We start from the raw sequence: 21,359 nt of genomic DNA, 5'->3' as shown, positions 1-21,359 counted from the left end.
TGTTTGCTGTTTCTTATACTTTACTGACGGGTTCCCAACTCTAAGACAAACGCAAATTAACAGCGATGAAGAAAATAGCATAATTACGTTCTGTGATGAATAGATGGAAATGTGGTTTTACATTGGTGATTAAGAAAATCAATAATTACAAAGTTTCTCTGTCTTTGTGTTTGTTGCCAGATAATTAACAGTTTAGTCGATATCAAAAACCCCTCCCTTCAGCAGCTTTATAAAGATTAAATTAGCTCGCCGTCCGGCCATTGTTTTACCCAAACGCCTGTCAAATACAGCAGGAAAAGATATAAATGGACTCTGATTATTGGTTGGACGTTACAAGAAAGTCCTTAATTAAAGAGTAAGTTGCACACTGGCAAATGGCATCGTTGATCCTGATAAATAACTGTTAATTTTGCACACCCCGAATTATATTGTTAATCAGCGCCATACATGAAATGACAGGGAGATTGATCCTCAATTGTTATCAAACGGAGTAGTTGAAATGGTTCTCACAAAAACACTCTGTCAAACTGAAAGAAAGTGATGAGTTGATAAAACAGTAGATTAATTATCAACTATCTGTCTATTTATATATCTATTTCTCTTTTCATGTCATTGTATGTAATGTTTTACTTTTTTTGATACTTTAAACGCGAACGACACTTCACGTGACAACCAAACAGAGAGGGAAGTCAAAAGTGCGCGTGGTTTATGCACTTGCTAAACCTAGTTCAGAGGTCATGACCAGAGGGAAGACAATCACTCGATAACAGCCACCGCCTACGGAATGACATTTTTATAACACACCCATAATCCAAACTAATGAGTAAATAGAAGACAAACTTTGGACCAGCTACTGGGTTCACTACACTAAGCACACGGATACGTCCGGCCCCATCATTAATTGCGTTCCCTGTATACTGAAAACTACCATACATGTGTCTGTTAGAAGACCTAATATTTGGAAACAAACAGCGAAATCACTATTGAGCCCCGGGACGATATAGGGCAAGTAATAACATAAAAAAAAACATATTGTTTTACTTGTTGTTGTTAACCTGAGTATATAATAGCAAAGAAAACATTAAGTCAATAATGTTTTTCTTTGTTGTTGTTCTGAGCGGATGGTATCAGGGAAGCAAAAAGCAATAACTGGATTACGTTTTACTTGAAACGACACATAAAAATCTGTTTATGTTTTATGTATTTCGAACTTCCGGATGGTGTCACTTTACACATGTCGGTTATTATAAACCGGAAACACATATTTTTTTCTACCGGATTTAAAAACAAAACAAAAATCTAATTAATAAAACTTTGCCTTTATGAACTCTACGTTGTCTGATACATTTTCGCTTGAGTCTATACGATAGAGTCTGAGCTCCATTTCAAAAAAATATACTATATGGTTACAATATGTGAGAATGTGCGAATTTTTATGACCAGGTACGTTCCTGTAATGAAGCAAAGAAATACTTTATATGTATAAAGTGTAGAAAGTAACATAACTTGAACACTTACACCTTCCTTATAAGGAGACAGTTTTCTGTGTCGATAATTAAAAGTACGTTTTCCATAATTTCAGCCACTTTATCAATAATTTTGTTGAAAGTTTTGTGTGGTTTTATTATTTTTATCCACTTGTATAAAAAGTAATTTTGAAACAGAAATGTTGGATTTTTTTTCAAGAAAACCTTTGAAAGTCTTTCTTTAATTGTGACTTTAAACTAAAGCGAGACATTCGTATGGAAGAAAAAATTATAAAATATGATTTATTAGTGTTATTAACTACAGATGTAATGTTAAGAATCGTCCACTGAACATAATAAATATGTCATCTTGTGCTCTTAAACTTGCTGAAAAAGGAAACGATATGGATTCGTTAGAAAAACTTCAACTCGTTTCTTACTGTTCATTTTCAGTTATAGGTAATCTATGTGGTACGATATGTTTTCAAATTCGCGCAAAGCTAAACAAGGCTATCTATGCTAACCGTCCCCAATTTAGGTGGTGATGACAAGCTGCCTTCCCTCTAGTCTTACACTGCTAAATTAGGGACGGCTAGCGCAGATAGACCCCGAGTAGCTTTACGTGAAATTCAAAACAAACTAAACTGTGTTAAAATATCCGTGATGGGCAGAGCACAAATAGCCCTTGGTGTAGCTCTGTGCTTGGTAACAAACAACTGCTATATAAAACCTTTCAAAGGTAAGGTTTATGGTTCTATTTAATATCTTTTTGTAAGGGTCAAGGTTAGAAAGTTAATTAGTTGTAGTGTTTTCATTTCTACTTTCAAAAAAATTAAGAGTCACTGTCTTCCCACAACTGGCTGTAGACAGTGAATGACAGTAGGAGTTGAGGCGTTGTGGGTGTAACAACTCAGCTTCGTAATATTATCTGATTTTTCATAAAGGCTGACTAGATTAACATCAGCGTTTGGATTTTGTCTCATAGATTGGGCATCGCAAACATATTTGGGTGTTATTACCACAGGCATTATTCGATATGACAATAAGTTGACAACAATATATAGAGGGAGGGAGAGAGTCTGATAGATAGACTGATGTGTTTGCATAGTTATCCAAACACAAAAAACATTAGCTTAACACAAAGAATTATGAATAAAGCTGATAAGTACAACATAAGTGACTGGTAGAATGTATTTTAAAAGAGTATGTGTTTTCTTATAGCAAAGCCACATTGGGCTATCTGCTAAATCCACCAAAGGGAATTGAACCCCTGATTTTAACGTTTTGAATCTGTAGACTTACCGCTGTACCAGCGTGAAACATTTTGAAAGAGCAACTGAAAAATGAAAATGAGACAATATTTACTTCAGTCTTCGTTTCTTTTGTTTTTGTTTGTTTGTTTTTATTTCGCGCAAAGCTACACGAGGGCTATCTGCACTAGCCCTCCCTAATTTAGCAGTGTAAGAGTAGAGGGAAGGCAGCTAGTCATCACCACCCATCGCCAACTCGTGGGATACTCTTTTATCAACGAATAGTGGGATTGACCGTAACATTATAACGCCCTCATGGATGAAAGGGCGACCATGTTTGGTGCGACGGGGATTCGAACCCGCAACCCTCGGATTACGAGTCGAACGCTTTAACCACCTGGCCATGCCGGGCCCGTTCCTTTTTGTAAAAGGACAACACTATGTTTGGCGAGGATTTAATTTTTATAATGTAAGTAATGTTGGCTTTTTGGACTTCTTATCTTGACTTGAATTTAAATGCCTATTCAATGAATTTCGTTTCAGGAGAAATTTATCATAGCACATTCTTTGTCTTAATGTCTGTCACTCAAAACTGGATGCAAGTTGACAGGGAAAGAGTTTTCCACTGAATTAATTTAGTCAATTAGCATCTTCTCTTTTGGACCCCAGGAGCGATTAATGAGATAGAAAATGATATGCCTCGCTCGAAAATTTTGGAGGGGAAAGAAAGCGGAAGGGATTCAACTGTGGGAAAGGTTGACTTAGTTTCACGTTTCTCATATAATTTACGGGACTTTCACGCGCCACCAACTTTTTAAGTTCACGTGAAATAAAATGGCATCAATTCGTTGCTGCCACGAACTCAGAGACGTGTGTCAGTAAATCTTTTGTGAGTTACAATAGCTAAGACTCTTTTAAGTGTACAGATATAGCCTCTACAGTGAATATAACTTACTAAAAACTGCCTCTTGTCTCGAAGTCTCCCTTGCGTTAAGTTGATGGACTTGCAACACTGTAATTTGGAGTTCGATTCCTGCGATGGACAGAATACAAAGCACTCGTACTGTATAGTTCAGCACTAAAGGAAAATCCATTGGAATACAATCTGATCTGTAATTTGAGAAAATGAATCGATCAATAATCCGATCAAATAAAAATACAAAATGACATCCATCCGACCTAATGTAAAAATTGTCTTCTGTTTCTTTTTACGTGTTTAGCAGTTTGTAATAGAAACTATATGTGATTAAAAGCAGTACAACTGTGTTAAAATAATTATATCATATGTGATTAGCAGTTCAAATATTGGAGCTATGTGTGATTAATAGTACAGAAATATAAACTTATATGTGACTGATAGTTAAAAACAATAACACTATATAATTAACAGCTAAAATGTATTAAAACTATATATGATTAACATTTTAAAAATGAAGGGAATTATATGTGATTAACAGTTTAGGATCAGTAAAACTATACATAGGTTTAATACCACCATTTGTACGAAACTGTATTCAACTGGGAAACATTGCGTATCATATTTGATGTATTTATGTTTTATATTGTAAATTATTATAAACAATAGCACCCATATTGAAGGTCATCGATTTTAAATTTTGTTGTTTTTAGAGAATGTTTTTTTTGTTTAGTTTATTTGCTTAAAGCTACACAATTGGCTACCTGCACTCTGTCAATCGCAAAGAATCGAACTCCGAATGTTAGTCATGTAAATCCGTAAATTTACCCTCAAACCACAGGAAGATGACACTTAAAACATCTTCATTTCATTGCCTCATATTTTATAAAACTGCTAGTAAAACCTCTGTGTTATATTTGAGGGTAAGTACTTTTAATGAGCCCCTGGTAGCTCAGCAGTAAGTCTGAAGACTCGTAACACTGAAAACTTGGTTTCTATACTCATATGGAAATAGTACAAATAGCCCAAAGTGTAACTATCTACGAAGATGTAAATTTCAGGGAAAAAGGCTTAAAAAATAAAATATTCGTGAAAATTCAGCTGTTGTTACACAGTTTCAATTTCAAAGTGTTCATGGAAACCTGGAAAGAAACTTGCATGAAGTATGAATGGTAGCACCGACTTGTAAAACTGGTAGAAACCTACAGCAGAAGCGAGGTGGGAATACATTAGAAAACTTCAGATTTCACTTCTGTAAATGTTTATGAAACCTGAGAAACTCTTTTACCATATGAACATTTGTATGAATTTCTAAAAAAAAGTTTTGTTTTCTTTAAGAAGAATTTGAAATAATATGATTGTTGTTTATGTGAAAATTACAAAAACCAAAACTGATACTTTAAACAATAACTCCAGTTTCTTAAACAGTACTTTTCCTGTTATATACGCAACGAATGTAATAAAAACCCAAAAAGAAATGCATCCCAAATGGTTAGGGGAATATCATGTTTATTATAGCATCCTAATTGTGATAATAATTCTATGTTAATTAGGCTTAGCATCAATCTGAAATATTCTAAAACGAAAACTGATATTCTAACTAGGCAATAAAATAGGCTTTTATTGAATTTCAATTTTCTTGTGAAAATCAAAAACGTTTTCATTGTCTTAAAATTTAACATAACAGCTATAAGTAACTTGATTCAAGCCAAATAATGTTATGGCTGAGCTTATCCTGATGAACTAACGTTGTACGGTAATCTTGGGGTTAAAGACTTTTCATCAGCAGAAAAACGCTGTATGGTTATATTTGACAATTTTTATTCTAGATTGCTAACACTAAATGTAAACTTTAAACTATAACATTTAGCCAATAACACTAAGTTATCATATTACTTGTTCTAATTTCCACAAATATTTTTGTCCCAGTAAACTCCAAATAATTACCAACCACAGCCCAAACATACTATCGGGAGACTATTTTTTAAGGGAAGAGACATAGTCCCACGAACAAATTTTGCGGGTACTGTAATAGTGACAAACTTCCAAGGAATATCTCTTACAGTTAAAGTGATAAAAGAATAAATGTACTTTATTTTTCGTGAGTAAATAATATTCCTGTCTTAAAAAAACTTTTTTCGCTACTCAATAACGTTTCAATATTTTTCGCGTATGAGAGCAGTAATATATCTAGGTAAAGTTAATACAGATGCAAATATCCGACCAAGAGAATTTCTATGGAACATATGGACCTGCAAAGGTTTAACAGAAATACTTGAATAAAACTAGAGTCGTTAGTTTCTTTAGCTAGAATATTAAATTGGGCCTGGTTTACCACTATTAAGGAGTTCTATTGGACGAGCACCAACGTTAGGCGATTAGCAGAGAAAATACACGATTGTAGGAGTCTTCCAGAAAGTTGTTTCATGACAATAATACTTCTTTTGGAAAAAAGAGTTATTTCATAACAATAATGGTTCTTCTGGGAGGGGTTATTCCACAACAATAACGGTTCTTCTGGGAAGGAGTTATTTCGAAACAATAATGGTTCTTCTGGGAGGGGTTATTCCACAACAATAACGGTTCTTCTGGGAAGGAGTTATTTCAAACAATAATGGTTCTTCTGGGAGGGGTTATTCCACAACAATAACGGTTCTTCTGGGAAGGAGTTATTTTGAAACAATAATGGTTCTTCTGGGAGGGGTTATTCCACAACAATAACGGTTCTTCTGGGAAGGAGTTATTTTGAAACAATAATGGTTCTTCTGGGAGGGGTTATTCCACAACAATAACGGTTCTTCTGGGAAGGAGTTATTTTGAAACAATTGTGATTCTTCTGGGAGGGGTTATTCCACAACAATAACGGTTCTTCTGGGAAGGAGTTATTTCGAAACAATAATGGTTCTTCTGGGAGGGGTTATTCCACAACAATAACGGTTCTTCTGGGAAGGAGTTATTTCGAAACAATAATGGTTCTTCTGGGAGGGGTTATTCCACAACAATAACGGTTCTTCTGGGAAGGAGTTATTTTGAAACAATAATGGTTCTTCTGGGAGGGGTTATTCCACAACAATAACGGTTCTTCTGGGAAGGAGTTATTTTGAAACAATAATGGTTCTTCTGGGAGGGGTTATTCCACAACAATAACGGTTCTTCTGGGAAGGAGTTATTTTGAAACAATTGTGATTCTTCTGGGAGGGGTTATTCCACAACAATAACGGTTCTTCTGGGAAGGAGTTATTTCACAACAATAACGGTTCTTCTGGGAAGGAGTTATTTTGAAACAATAATGGTTCTTCTGGGAGGGTTATTCCACAACAATAACGGTTCTTCTGGGAAGGAGTTATTTTGAAACAATTGTGATTCTTCTGGGAGGGGTTATTCCACAACAATAACGGTTCTTCTGGGAAGGAGTTATTTCGAAACAATAATGGTTCTTCTGGGAGGGGTTATTCCACAACAATAACGGTTCTTCTGGGAAGGAGTTATTTTGAAACAATAATGGTTCTTCTGGGAGGGTTATTCCACAACAATAACGGTTCTTCTGGGAAGGAGTTATTTTGAAACAATAATGGTTCTTCTGGGAGGGGTTATTCCACAACAATAACGGTTCTTCTGGGAAGGAGTTATTTTGAAACAATAATGGTTCTTCTGGGAGGGGTTATTCCACAACAATAACGGTTCTTCTGGGAAGGAGTTATTTTGAAACAATTGTGATTCTTCTGGGAGGGGTTATTCCACAACAATAACGGTTCTTCTGGGAAGGAGTTATTTCATAACAATAACGGTTCTTCTGGGAAGGAGTTATTTTGAAACAATAATGGTTCTTCTGGGAGGGGTTATTCCACAACAATAACGGTTCTTCTGGGAAGGAGTTATTTTGAAACAATAATGGTTCTTCTGGGAGGGGTTATTCCACAACAATAACGGTTCTTCTGGGAAGGAGTTATTTTGAAACAATAATGGTTCTTCTGGGAGGGTTATTCCACAACAATAACGGTTCTTCTGGGAAGGAGTTATTTTGAAACAATAATGGTTCTTCTGGGAGGGGTTATTCCACAACAATAACGGTTCTTCTGGGAAGGAGTTATTTTGAAACAATTGTGATTCTTCTGGGAGGGGTTATTCCACAACAATAACGGTTCTTCTGGGAAGGAGTTATTTCGAAACAATAATGGTTCTTCTGGGAGGGGTTATTCCACAACAATAACGGTTCTTCTGGGAAGGAGTTATTTTGAAACAATAATGGTTCTTCTGGGAGGGGTTATTCCACAACAATAACGGTTCTTCTGGGAAGGAGTTATTTTGAAACAATTGAGATTCTTCTGGGAAATAGTTATTTCCTAACAATAATGCTTCTTCTGTGAACAAGTTATTTCATAACAATAATGCTTCATCTAAGAAAGAGTTATTTCCCAACAATAATGGTTCTTCTTGGAAGGGGTTATTTCATAACAATAATGGTTCTTCTGGGAAAGAGTTATTTCGTGAGTTTAATGATTCTTTTGGGAAAGTTATTTCAGAACAATTATGGTTCTTCTGTAGACGTCTAAAATATTTTCTCTGTTTCAGAGTTTTGTGCATTAGCTATCCCCAGTTTTAAAGTGACAAACATACAGAAGTCAGCTGTAATAGCGGGATTTGATCGTCACTCTTAGAACTCACATAAAATCTCTAATTGCGAATCGCGGGACGGGAACTAAATTACTTCATTTCGACAGACCAGTATACTAAAAGATTAACACTCAGTGAAAAAATATTTCTATTTAATAGCGTGCGCTTAACATTCTCGTATCCAACAAGACAATATGCTTTCTTGTTCAATAGTACCATGAACGGATGACTTGGTTTAATACAACGTCCAAAAGAACCTCGTTTTTGTACAAAGAAAGAAGGCACACACTGAACAACTATCACGTAAAGAATATAATTTTGTATCGTATTATAGTGCAAGGAAAATAGTAAAACCAACTTTACAATAATAAACTTACATCTGGCATTTCTCGGGGACTTAGATTAAGAAACGAGTTGTTAAGTTAAACAGTTAATATGATTACAACTTCCATTTAAAAAGAAGTAAAAACACAAAACAAAGAAGATTTATTGAAACATCAGTGAAGATAATCCGCTAAAAGGAAGACGATTCTTTTAGGTAAACACTTCAGTACTAGATATTGGTTTATATATGACGTGTTTAAAATGCAGAGGAAAACGCGAGCAGGTTAATTAGAGTATTATATAACTTTAATTATATCAAACCTCCTAGTTTCTGGCTTCATGCAACAATTGAAAGTATACCTTAAAACCAATGGAAATATAGGGCTTACCTAACAAAGTAGAATTTATCTGATGTACTAAATGGTTACATAACCAATGAAAATATAGGGCCTACCAAACAAAGTAGAATTTATCTGATGTACTAAATGGTTACATAACCAATGGAAATATAGGGCCTACCTAACAAAGTAGAATTTATGTGATATACTAAATAATTACATAACCAATGGAAATATATGGCCTACCTAACAAAGTAGAATTTATCTGATGTACTAAATGATTACATAACCAATGGAAATATATGGCCTACCAAACAAAGTAGAATTTATCTGATGTACTAAATGGTTACATAACCAATGAAAATATAGGGCCTACCAAACAAAGTAGAATTTATCTGATGTACTAAATGGTTACATAACCAATGGAAATATAGGGCCTACCTAACAAAGTAGAATTTATCTGATATACTAAATAATTACATAACCAATGGAAATATAGGGCCTACCTAACAAAGTAGAATTTATCTGATGTACTAAATAATTACATAACCAATGGAAATATAGGGCCTACCTAACAAAGTAGAATTTATCTGATGTACTAAATAATTACACAGCCAATGGAAACACAGAAACTACCAATCAAGGTAAAGTTAAATTGAAGGAATACAGTAAAAACTTCAAAACAAAAATAACTACACAATCACTTATACGACCAGTGTACAGTTCTATCTTAATTAAAGATATACTTAGATAATGACTGCGTAAACTCTTATACGAGCAGTTTACAGTTCTATCTTAATGTGAGTTACACTTTTCGGGGAAGAGCACAGATAACCCGTTTTGCAGCTTTATAACTAACAATAAAACAAATGCACGACGAATAACAAAATTATTTTCCCACAAATCAGTCGTGGTTTTAATTTTTTAATTTATCTTATATTTGAAAAAAGGAATTGATAATTCTTTATTAGCTTTGATCTTCTAATTGGAAGAAAGATTTTGTGTTAAATATTTAAGAATATTTTTATTTATTTTTAATAGTAAAGTTACACAACAGGCTATCTATGCTATGCCACATCGCAGGTAAAAACAAAACAACTTAATCGTAGCGTTATAAGCCCTTAAATTTACCATTGACCAATTAAGCAAATGACAATATAGGTTATATAAAAGGCTCAACAAATGCGACAAGTCTATTACAAGTATTCTAATTAAGCGAGTTGAGAAACGCCACACGTTTTTTTACATGTTAGATAAATGTGCTCAGCAGATTTAATTTTTTTCAGAATCAAATTGATGTAAGAAGTTTAGGACCTGTTCTCTCACAATATACTGAACAAATAAATCTACGTGGCAGACTCGCCTCTCTCTAATATATTAACTAAATATAAGATGTATATATTAAATATATTATGTCATGAAGATAAAGTCTTCTCGAAAAATGTCAAGATTACATTTGTTACACACAAATCAATGTTACGAATATAGCCTAAATTAACACTAATATTCCTTATATGCAACAAAAACAAACCTTAGGCCTAGTTGAACACTAAATACAATAACTTATTTCACCACACAATTGATGAGCAGGATATCAATATATATATATTCTTTTAGAGGTTATGTTTGTATATGTGTACATAAATGTTATACTTAAATGTTTTAACCAATTAGTTGTATCCATATCTTCATGACTGTTATTGACGTTTCTACATCCAAATAGTTCTTTAATTGTCATTAACTGCGTAACATTCATAATCAGACTTTGTTATATTCCAAAGTTTCATTTTCATCGAAGTTTCGGTATTTCATACGATATAGGCCAAATAAAAGAGGTTCATCTTAAAATAGCAAGTTGTTTCTATTTATTTACTTTAATTTCCCAATACAAAGTGAAATACTTATGAGGTATACTTTTCAAAATCACGAATAATCATTATGACAAACATAAACATTTCCTTACATAATGTGGCTTCAAATACACTTTAAAGTTGGAGGGCTAAATCATTATCAAATAAGGTAACCAGCGCGTGTGTTTTTGTTGTTGTTTTTTTCATATAGCAAAACAGGCCCGGTATGGCCAGATGATTAAGGTGAGCGCTCAACTCGTAATCTGACTGTCGCGGATTCGAATCCCTGTTGCACCAAACATGCTCGCCCTTTCAGCCGTGAAGACGTTATAATGTGGTGATCAATCCCACTATTCGTTGGTAAAAGAATAGCCCAAGAGTTAGTAAGGGGCGGTGACGACTAGCTTCCTTCCCTCTAATTTTACTCTGCTAAATTAAGGACGTCTAGCGTAGATAGCCCTCGTAAAGCTTTTCGCGAAATTCAAAAACAAACAAACACAATTATAGCAAAGCCACATCGGGATATCTGCTGTGTCCACCGAAGGGAATCGAACCACTGATTTTAGCATTGTATGTCCGTAGACTTTCCACGGTCCCAGCGGATAAACAAGATAAATAGATGGTCTGAAGGAAAGAGAAGCAAGGGTTACGAAAGTAGATTTAATAAATGACGTAGGCGTCACGTGTATCCTTTATCAACGAGCTCACATCCGACACAGGAACGTTCTGTGCTAAATGTATGTTTACTTTCGTCTGAATATACTAAAAGATAACTTAACAGAAAAGAAAAAGCCATTTCTAAACGATCAATCAGGAGCACAGAAAGCACGTGATTAATGGACCTCTTGCTTCCTTTCTGTCTTGTTCCAATCAAATATCCATACGTAATTAAATGAGAGAGAAAAGACAGTGAATTCGAACACTTCACAAACTCAAACAACTGGTAAGAGCTAGACGCCCGCGGAGGTTTTGCTACATAGTTTTCTGACATTTTCTAAGTGTGGCGCACTTATCGATGCAGCCCAAAACGTGTCATCTTTGAAGAGAAGTGTAAATATTTTTCTTACCTCGCCCAATGTTTTGTTAATTAAAATAAGTGGACTGAAATCCAATCTTACACAAAGCACGAAAAGAGATTTTCAACAGTTATACATACACAGAGGAGAATAGTTATGATATAAAATGAATTATGGAACAAAAAAAAATATCTGACAAGCATTATAAAGATTTCCGAAAGAGGGCATATTAATCTAAATTATTGATTACTAAATATTCTTTATTGAAATTCGATCTTTGCAATTTCCAAAACTTCCAAGATTAGTGAAAACTTCTCTTTAAAAAAAAAAATGTAATAACAATTATTAGCAACAGTTAAAGTTTATGAAAATATTAAAATGTATAGAATCCGCATACCGCAATAGCGTATATACGTATATTACTATATACTGGTGAGTAAACATAATTGGGACAAAAATACAATTGAGCTAAAAATAGTTCACTCAAAACTTGGAATAAATTTTTACTGAATTTTCTTACAACTTAGATTTGATATTTTGATATCCTACTTACAGAATAATCACGAAATTTAATTTTATGTTTAGATTATTTTTTTATTTTTGTAATTCATCTTGAGAAAGGCCTAGCAGGGCCAGGTGGATAAGGCACTCGACCCGTAATCCCCTCGCACCAAACATGCTCTCCCTTTTATTCGTGGGTCGTTGTAATGTATCGGTCAATCCCACTATTCGTTGGTAAAAGAGTATCCCAACAGTGGGCGGTGGGTAGTGATGACTGTCTTCCCTCTAGTCTTACACTGCTAAATTAGGGACGGCTAGCGCAGATAGCTCTCGTGTAGCTTTGCGCGAAATTAAAAAATCTTGAAAACTTATTAAATGATTGTCTCGATGCGTCATTACGTTTGATTTTTCAAACTCACATTGCAAAGTGTCCCTAAAATGGCAACACGTTTCAACAAGCCAGTATTTCATCAACCAAGAACACACCTTTAGAACTTGTAAGGTGATCCCAGAACCAGAATGTACTACGAATATTTAATATTCCATAGACCAAAAACACACACCTTGTAAAGTGATCCCAGAACCAGAATATAGTATGAATATTTAATATTCCACAAATCAACAACACACACCTTTGAAACTTGTTTTGCGGTTGAGAAATTGGCAGTTACCTGTAAGGTCTGAATATGGTTTAATTTTTAATTTTGTTTGGGTATTTAATTAAAACAAACAAAACTATTATAAATTAACTTACTGCTTAATTTAGATTTCATTGTAAATTTTAATTATAGAAAAGAGATTAGAAGGAGTTGCTTTGAAAGGAATGTAACTCTTAGATCAACAACTATTAACTGAAGTTCTTGCTATCACTTACCAACTTTTCTTCTTTGATCTAATAATAACGCATTTTCTAATCTGGTTTACAAGCTATCAATTAACTAAGATAATAGTTTGTTCCGAAAGAAGAACTAACATTCAAGTTGGTTATCAAATCATCAAACGAGTCAAATAAGAAATCACGAAACAATGAAAGTAATTAAAGTACAACAATAATATAGGGGAGTTTTCACGGGTTTTCAAATCTCTCCCTAATATTAAATTACATTTCATGTACAATCTAGGTTAAAAATTCAACATCCTAAAAGGTGATAGTTAAGCTATTCTCCTTTGCAACATGGATTGTAAATTACAAGCTTTCGAGGAAAGATGAACTCTAGAGGGCAGTAAACCCTGAGAACCACAGCATATTGTTCGATCATAAGACTGCCTCAGTTTCTCTTTCGACGACAAGTCTAGACAAGTTCCAAAATTCAATTGTACCCATAAACCTGTGGAACAAATGAAACGCTCTCAACGTTTTAATGTGTGTCCAACAGTTGGGAAGAGGAACCAGGGAGGAATGGTTGTCGATCTCAATTCTCAAACTGCTCTCATTCGGAATGTTTGTGATTTCAATGAAAAGATGGAAACGAGTCAGGAAGTTGGTTTGACGACCGTTACTTAATGAACTGCAAAGCTCGTAAAGTTTCTATCGAAAACGGGACGTGGTGGTTGAAGAACCATACACGTTCTTTATTAGGTTTTTATTGAATAATTGAACTGAAGCCCAACATAAAACCGATTTTATAACGTCCACATCAGGCACTTGTCGGAAAGCTCCAACTTTAATGCTATAGGAACACATAAAACGTTCATAGAAAGTCAGTGCTAGCTTGTTCTTATCTGCCCTCTCAAATGAATCAAATAGACCCTTACAAGATACCGAATAAAAACCAATTAAGTACATTTTTGTTTTGGTTTTGTTTTTATGACTTCCAAGAAAAATATAAAGCAAAATCATTTGATTTATTAATTTTTGAAAATGAGATGAATTGTATATAAATATAAAAGAATACAATTACATAAAATGCATATGCTAATCAGATATACATAATGCCATCTAGCGTATATATATATATATATATATATATATTATACGTGTGTATATATATTCGCTATAAGTATATACGTGCAATGTACGTAATAATTGTTGTATGTGTATACAACTGTATTGCCATATTTCCTGCACGTTCAGCTATAGGAGTGCTAGAAAAGTGGCAGTAACTCCTATTATTAGGTTCAAATAAAGGAGAAATCCATCGATTTATTGATTGGAAGACGGTTATTATTGGATGAATACCTTCCGGTGGTCAGTAATTTAAAATTAAGGGTGTCTGAACTAGATTCTTAGATGTCTCTGACCCGGTCGTTTATCTCATTTATAGGTTCAAGTTTACAAATTCCAAATAGATGCCAAACAACTAGGTTAGAAATATATAAATAGTATAAGCCCAAGTCAAAGTTTGCTACAACACCAGTTCTTTCTCTTTATATCAAGTTCTAAGAGTGGTGATATTAAATGCCACACTAAAGATACATACTTATAACTATAACACACATTAGATTATATGATGTAGCCCTTAATAACCCCTCAGAACATTTCTCAAAAGTGTCAAGGGTGATGTATGTGGTCAATGTGATAGACCTCTGTACCAAAAGTCAAAATGTCCTTCATGTCCCTCACTGCTGGCTTCAGAGTTGTTATATTTGTATCTGATTACTAATGTGTTTTTGTTCCTATTCACTCTACAAAACTAAAGGTTTTTTTTACTTGGTACTTTAGTTTTCTAATTTAAATATTAATGTATCATTAGCCTATGTTTATGGTTCTTTCGTGTCAGAAATGTGTACAGATTATTAAAAAAAAAGGCAATTTTCAAACATTATAAGATAGACATTTTTTTCTGTGAAGAGAGAAGTGCAAAGGGAACTATGGATTGAATCTGGTAAACACAGGGTACAATATTTAATTGGTCTTCTAAGCACTTTTAAATTATAAAGCTAAACAACAAATTATTGCATATTTACAATTAACAGCATATCACATTTTGCTTCTTTTTACGGCAAAGACTTACAGGACTCTGTTCTATTCATTTCAAATCTAAAAACGTTTTTTCTATCAATAAGTTCCAATAATAAAAGAGTGAAATTAACTGTATCTTATGGTAGTTGTCTAATTTTTTTATGACTGATAAAATGAGGGCTTTTAGGGCATGAGCTTGAGCCCACTCGACCACAAACTCCTGATTTAATTATAAAATACATTAAACTTTACTATAATTACATGTTCAACTAAGTATTACTATACCAAGGATTGATATGTTACATTTGTGACCATATAAGTGACAATCAGGCAAGCTTGTGATGTTAAACAGACATGGCTAAATAACTGAGAGGTAAAACAAAGAAATAGGATTATAATGTTAAACAGACATGGCTAAATAACTGAGTGATAAGACAATTTGACAGGTTTGTATTGGTTCCTGACTGAAAAGCTGAGAGACAAAATCACGAAGTAGGATTGTAATCTTAAAATAACATGACTAAATAGCTGAGAGACAAGACAATGAACAGGCTTGTAATCTTAAAATAACATGACTGAATAGCTGAGAAACAAGACAATGAAACATGATTGTAATCTTAAAATGACATGACTGAATAGCTGAGAAACAAGACAATGAAACATGATTGTAATCTTAAAATGACATGACTGAATAGCTGAGAAACAAGACAATGAAACATGATTGTAATCTTAAAATGACATGACTGAATAGCTGAGAAACAAGACAATGAAACATGATTGTAATCTTAAAATGACATGACTGAATAGCTGTGAGACAAGACAATGAAGCAAGCTTGTAATCTTAAAATGACATGACTGAATACATGACAGATAAGATGATATGAGGGTATGTAATATTAATGAAACATGGCTGATTAATTGGTAAACAAGACATAACTGAATAATGTAACACAAAATGTTTGGACAACATTGGACCTATTGCTCTATCACAGCTGTTCTGTCCTCTGGACTAAATAAATTAAAGAAAAAAATATAAAAGCTAGATTTTATCATTCATAAAGCTTTTCTTTAAATGCACATAAATTTACTGTCTGTACATCATTTGAAGGCAACCCATTCCAAAGCCAACTCCCCATTTCAAAAAATGAATCTATCTTAGCTGAAGATGACTCCTACCCTGCCAACAGTTTTATTCTTATACCATAGTTTTACTATTCTCACTGTTAAATATGAAAAACAATACACATCAGCAGTATCAATTCATTTACAATCTTAAATGCCTTAATTAGGCTTCCCAACTCTCCTTTTTTCAAAAGAAAACAAATTGGGAGATTTCAACTTTTCCTGGTATGACAATCCTCCATCCTAGGCACTATTCTTATAACCCTTCACTGAACCCTTTCCAAGAACAGAATGTCTAGCCTGACATAGGAGGCCAAGAGTAAACACAAAACTCCAAATGAGGCCTAACCAGTGACCTATACAAAAAAATTAAAATATCTTTAAACTTATATTCAATATTTCTGTAGATACAACCTAAAATTTTATTTTCCCTACAACTAACAACAGCAGACTGCTTGAATGGCTTTACAGATCAATCAACTATTACAAGAATACCCTTTTCTTTAGTGACATTATTAAGTCTATTTGCATGCAAATTATTCTTATAATTCATATTATGATAACTCACATGCATTATCTTGCATTTATTATAATTACAACTCAACTGTTATTCACTTGTCCAACTCACTAAATGATCTAAATCCCATTCACAGCTATCAACATCCAAGATCATAATATTGTTTGCAAGTTAAAGTAATTTATTGACGACTCCTTCATCTATGTCATTGATGCAAATAAAAAAAAAGGTCTAAAGATCCTGTGATCTGAGATACCTCACTTGTGAGGTTAATCCAGCTGACTGAACTACATTTGTAACAACTATTTATTTTTTTCCATCCATCCACTCTCATATCCAATTTGCTAACTTATCCTTCACACTTACAGAGATAATTTCACAAGCCTTTTGTGTAACATCTTGTCAAATGCTTCCTGAAAACTCAGATACACAAAATCTTCATCTATATAATCAGTAACCTTTTCAAAGGTTGTCAAAAGATTTGTAAGGCAAGATTTTCCTTAGGGAGACTAAGTTGACCATCCAATAAAATTCTAAAATTTGTTGAAGGACTTTGGAAAGCATCTTTAAACCGAATTTCTAAAACCTTTTCCACAACTGATGTAAGACTAATGGGTCTATAATTACTGGGACAATTTTTTATCACCTCCCTTAAAAGTAGGGGTTACATCAGCTATCTTACAATCCCCTAGTACCTGCCCACTATTCACAGACTTAGAACAAATAATAGTAAGAGACTCACGTGTCCAGTCTTTAACCTCATTCAAAGCCCCTGTGGAAATATTACCTGACCAATGAGCCTTAAAGTCTTTTTAAACTTCCCAATTTTTTAACCAGATTAAAATTAATGCAGTCATCTTCTTTGGTCTGATTTTCATTTATCAACTGTTCAATATGTGGAATACTGCTTAAATTGTCATTACAAACCAAAGAAAAAACAATATTTAAAACCCGGCCATCTTATAATCATCAGATACCAGTCTTCCTCTATCATCTCCGAAATATGCTACCCCATCCTAACATTTTGTTTAATCTTAGTGTATTTAAAGTAATATTTACTTCACATTTTAAAATTTTTAGCCAACCTTTTTTCATATATTCTTTTTGATGTTCTAATTTTCTGTTTCACCAACTTTCTTCATGTTCTCTAAATTTCTTGTCATACAAGCCAATTTAAATTTCTTAAATGTGTGATGCTTTTCTTCAATTTCATCTCTTTATGATGAAGTCTGTTTTTTACTTGGAGCTGCCATTTTCTCTATAAGGAGTATGTTTACCTTGAATGTTTTAAAACTTACCTTAGAAATTTTTCCACATCTGATCAGTCTCCAAATAACTCAGCTGTCCAATTCACAACAGATAATTCTTACTGGATACCTTGAAAATCTGTCATTTTGAAATTTGTAACCAAAATAACCTCAGTCCATATTTCTATATGCAGCAACAACAAAAAATCGAACCTAATAGATCAATGATCACTTGCACCCAGATGTTCTCTAATTTCTACCCTCTAAATCATTTCTATATTTGAAGTTAACAATAAATCTAAAATATCATTGTTTTCCAGTAGGATTTTGACCATTTGGTGAAGAAATTCATCCTGAACAGTTTCCAAAAACCTTTCCCCCTTGTGTTTGACTCTAGAATTTCCCAGACTACATGCCTGAAATTAAAATTACACATAATTATGACTTCATTAATCTTACTGTAAACTTTCTCACTTATGTCATCATTATAATTTTCACTAATATCTTTTACCCTTTATATTCACTAATATTAATCCAAGTGAATTCAATCTTCATGTCTTCAACTTCAACAGGATGTAACATTTTACACATGAAGCCTTGACTCTGCTCTTTAACAGTCTATCCTTATTAAATAGCCTGTAACCCGATATTTCAAAGAAACTTCTGCCATCAAAAATATTTACATTTATCAGATATTCTCACTATATCACACTCCTCCTTTCTTATCAATGCTCTAAGGTCATCTATTTTATTTCTTATACTTTTAGCATTTCAACAGTAACAATTAAGCCTACCCATGTAACTACTTCTATACTTATTTCATATGCTAAACTTTTCTTTGCCTCTTATTCTGGTTTTTGCAGTTAGTTTATCCTGGTCCTCACCACTGTTTATCCCAGTCTAAACTTCCTTAACTGCTAAATTAACAGTCTTAACAAATAAGCCATGTCCTACCTTATTTAAATGTTAACTATCCATTCCAAACACTTCCCACAATTGCTTATCCTTACATTCTAATCTAAGCCTAGTGTGTAGCTCTAATTACCTGCTAATAACTTCATTTACACAATTAATAATGGGCAGTATCCCTGGCAAAATTAAGTTATGGTCTTTTTCTTTAAATGCCTTTATTAATCCCTTGAAATTATTAATTAGCCCCTCTTTCCCTACATAATTAGCCCCTACGTACACCACAAAAACTGTATCTCTGCTAGCCCCTTTTATTACATCTCCTGCTCTGTCAGTTATATCCTCAACCTGTGCCCACGGGTAACATAATGTGATTCTTTTCTCCCTCTAAACCTCACATATTATCCTATCCACATGTCTTATCAAGGAATCACGTGTAACCACAACTTTCTTACCATTTTGTCTTCCATCCCTTCAATAGATCCTCAACTGCAGAAGCCATTTTCCACAGTCTACACTTCTATTTGTCTATTTCCTCTACCTTTACTAGGATAGCTTCCAACTTTTCCTCCGACCAAACTCTACATAAAAACTGGATATCTTTGTTACTAACATCCTTAAAAGTACATGCTGGTCCCGAGTTCCCAGATAAAATCCACACATTGCACGCATCACACCTAACAAACTGTAAATGCTAAAACCGCACATTAGTTTTAACTATTGTATTTATTTATACGTGTAGCCTGAAAATAAATACTCCATACCAAAATCTCAATAGCCTATTGTTAATACTGCTACTGTTAAGCCTAACGTTAAGAACCACTTAATTCATTTATCACTACTTTGTCTTCATACAAAAGAAATAAAATGTATCTTTAATCATACAGAACATAATCATTTATTATATTGTTAGTTAATACATTTTATTAAGCGTTATTTATGTTATAACCTAATTATAACTTGATTCGAATAGCACGACAATAAATTCCAGCACGTGCTGGTTGAAAATAGACAATATAATCTTGAACATCGAGTTCGTTACGTTATTTATTCCTATACCAATATATTTAAAACAATTTCAAGTCATACATCGCATCTTCCAACCTGTTGTTTAACCTGTGTCATATCGAGTCCAGGTCGTTTCCACGGCGAATAATGGCTCATAAAATATGGTTAGTCAGTATAATTTATATATCAACTATTAAGTGTGCTTTAAAATTACCTGAAATATATTGACATCAAACACATCATGTGAAGAAATAACAGGCAAAATTCGGTTAAGAATACGTTGTATAATTTTACACTGAATAAAACCGCCTGGAGATTATCACTAAGTAAACTCTCTACTGGACCAATCAGGAGACGAGAACTTAACACGAACCTAATTTAATAATTTCTTTTCCGGAAGTTCCTCCTAAGGCAACTAGTAAGTTAAATCCGCTAAGAACCGCCAACTGTGGATAAATGTGTGTATAAATACAACGACATAATAAGTTCTGACGTAACGTCATCATCTTAAAACTACAGCTCGAACACGAACGATATGAGTTATATATGAAGAAAATGAAGAGGAAAGGAAGACAAAACAGAAGTTTATAAAAATAAGAAAGTTCATTGAAACGGATGAAAAACTGTTGTTGCAAGATCAACCGATGAATGCTTGTTAATAACATATAGCTGTCATCGCTGGAAGTCAATGTGAAAACACAATGTAATTAAAGGGTGCAATATATTGGCAGAGCGTGAACTGTCAACAGATAATTCGTATGCCTTTTTTTTCCCCCATTTTGTTCCTTGACCATAATAAAGGAACGTGTTAATTATTGTCATTTTAACTCGACTTTTTCTAATGAAAGTGTCGGCAACAAACTTGCTTTTACTGCATAATAAGAGTTCGTCATCTTTTCTTGAAAACCCTAGTTGTGTGGATCACATAAGAAACAATGAGATATATGGTCTATAGTATCAACAGTTCAAAATCTTTTAATGATATTACATTACTTTTCAAAATCAAAATCAAATTCTATCCTAATTTGTTCGATAGAGAATTGCATTAAGTTTTGTTTGATTTCAATTTCGCACAAAGCTACACGAGGGCTATCTGCGCTAGTCGTCTCTAACTTACCAGTGTAAGACTGGAGGAAAGGCAGATAGTCATCACCACCCACCGCCAACTCTTGGGCTACTCTTTTACCAACGAATAGTGGGACTGACCGTCACATTATATTGCCCTTCACGGCTCAAAGGGCGAGCATGTTTGGTGTGACGGGGATTCGAACCCGCGATCCTCAGATCACAAGTCGAGTGCCTTAACCACCTAGCCATGCCGGGCCATTACCTTAAGTCTGACGATGTCTTTTGTTTAAGACCAAGTGTAAACAATGGGC

At 33.8% G+C, this 21,359-nt stretch overlaps 1 long non-coding RNA gene across 2 annotated transcripts in view; it reads right to left on the bottom strand.

Annotated features, from left to right (window-relative positions):
• LOC143246138 (uncharacterized) overlaps nucleotides 1-20,220 on the bottom strand; it is a 42,202-nt gene extending 21,982 nt beyond the window's left edge. For both annotated transcript variants that reach the window (XR_013025815.1, XR_013025814.1), the window contains exons 1-2: nucleotides 19,428-20,220; nucleotides 18,115-18,202 (exon numbers count right to left, since the gene is read on the bottom strand). This is a non-coding gene — a long non-coding RNA (uncharacterized LOC143246138). The remainder of the gene's footprint in view (nucleotides 1-18,114; nucleotides 18,203-19,427) is intronic.
• Between the last annotated feature and the right edge of the window lie 1,139 nt (nucleotides 20,221-21,359).

Source organism: Tachypleus tridentatus, chromosome 3, assembly GCF_004210375.1.
Source record: "Tachypleus tridentatus isolate NWPU-2018 chromosome 3, ASM421037v1, whole genome shotgun sequence".
Taxonomy (NCBI): domain Eukaryota; kingdom Metazoa; phylum Arthropoda; class Merostomata; order Xiphosura; family Limulidae; genus Tachypleus; species Tachypleus tridentatus.
Note: the sequence above shows the minus strand (reverse complement) of the source record. Positions and strands in the feature narration are given on the sequence as shown.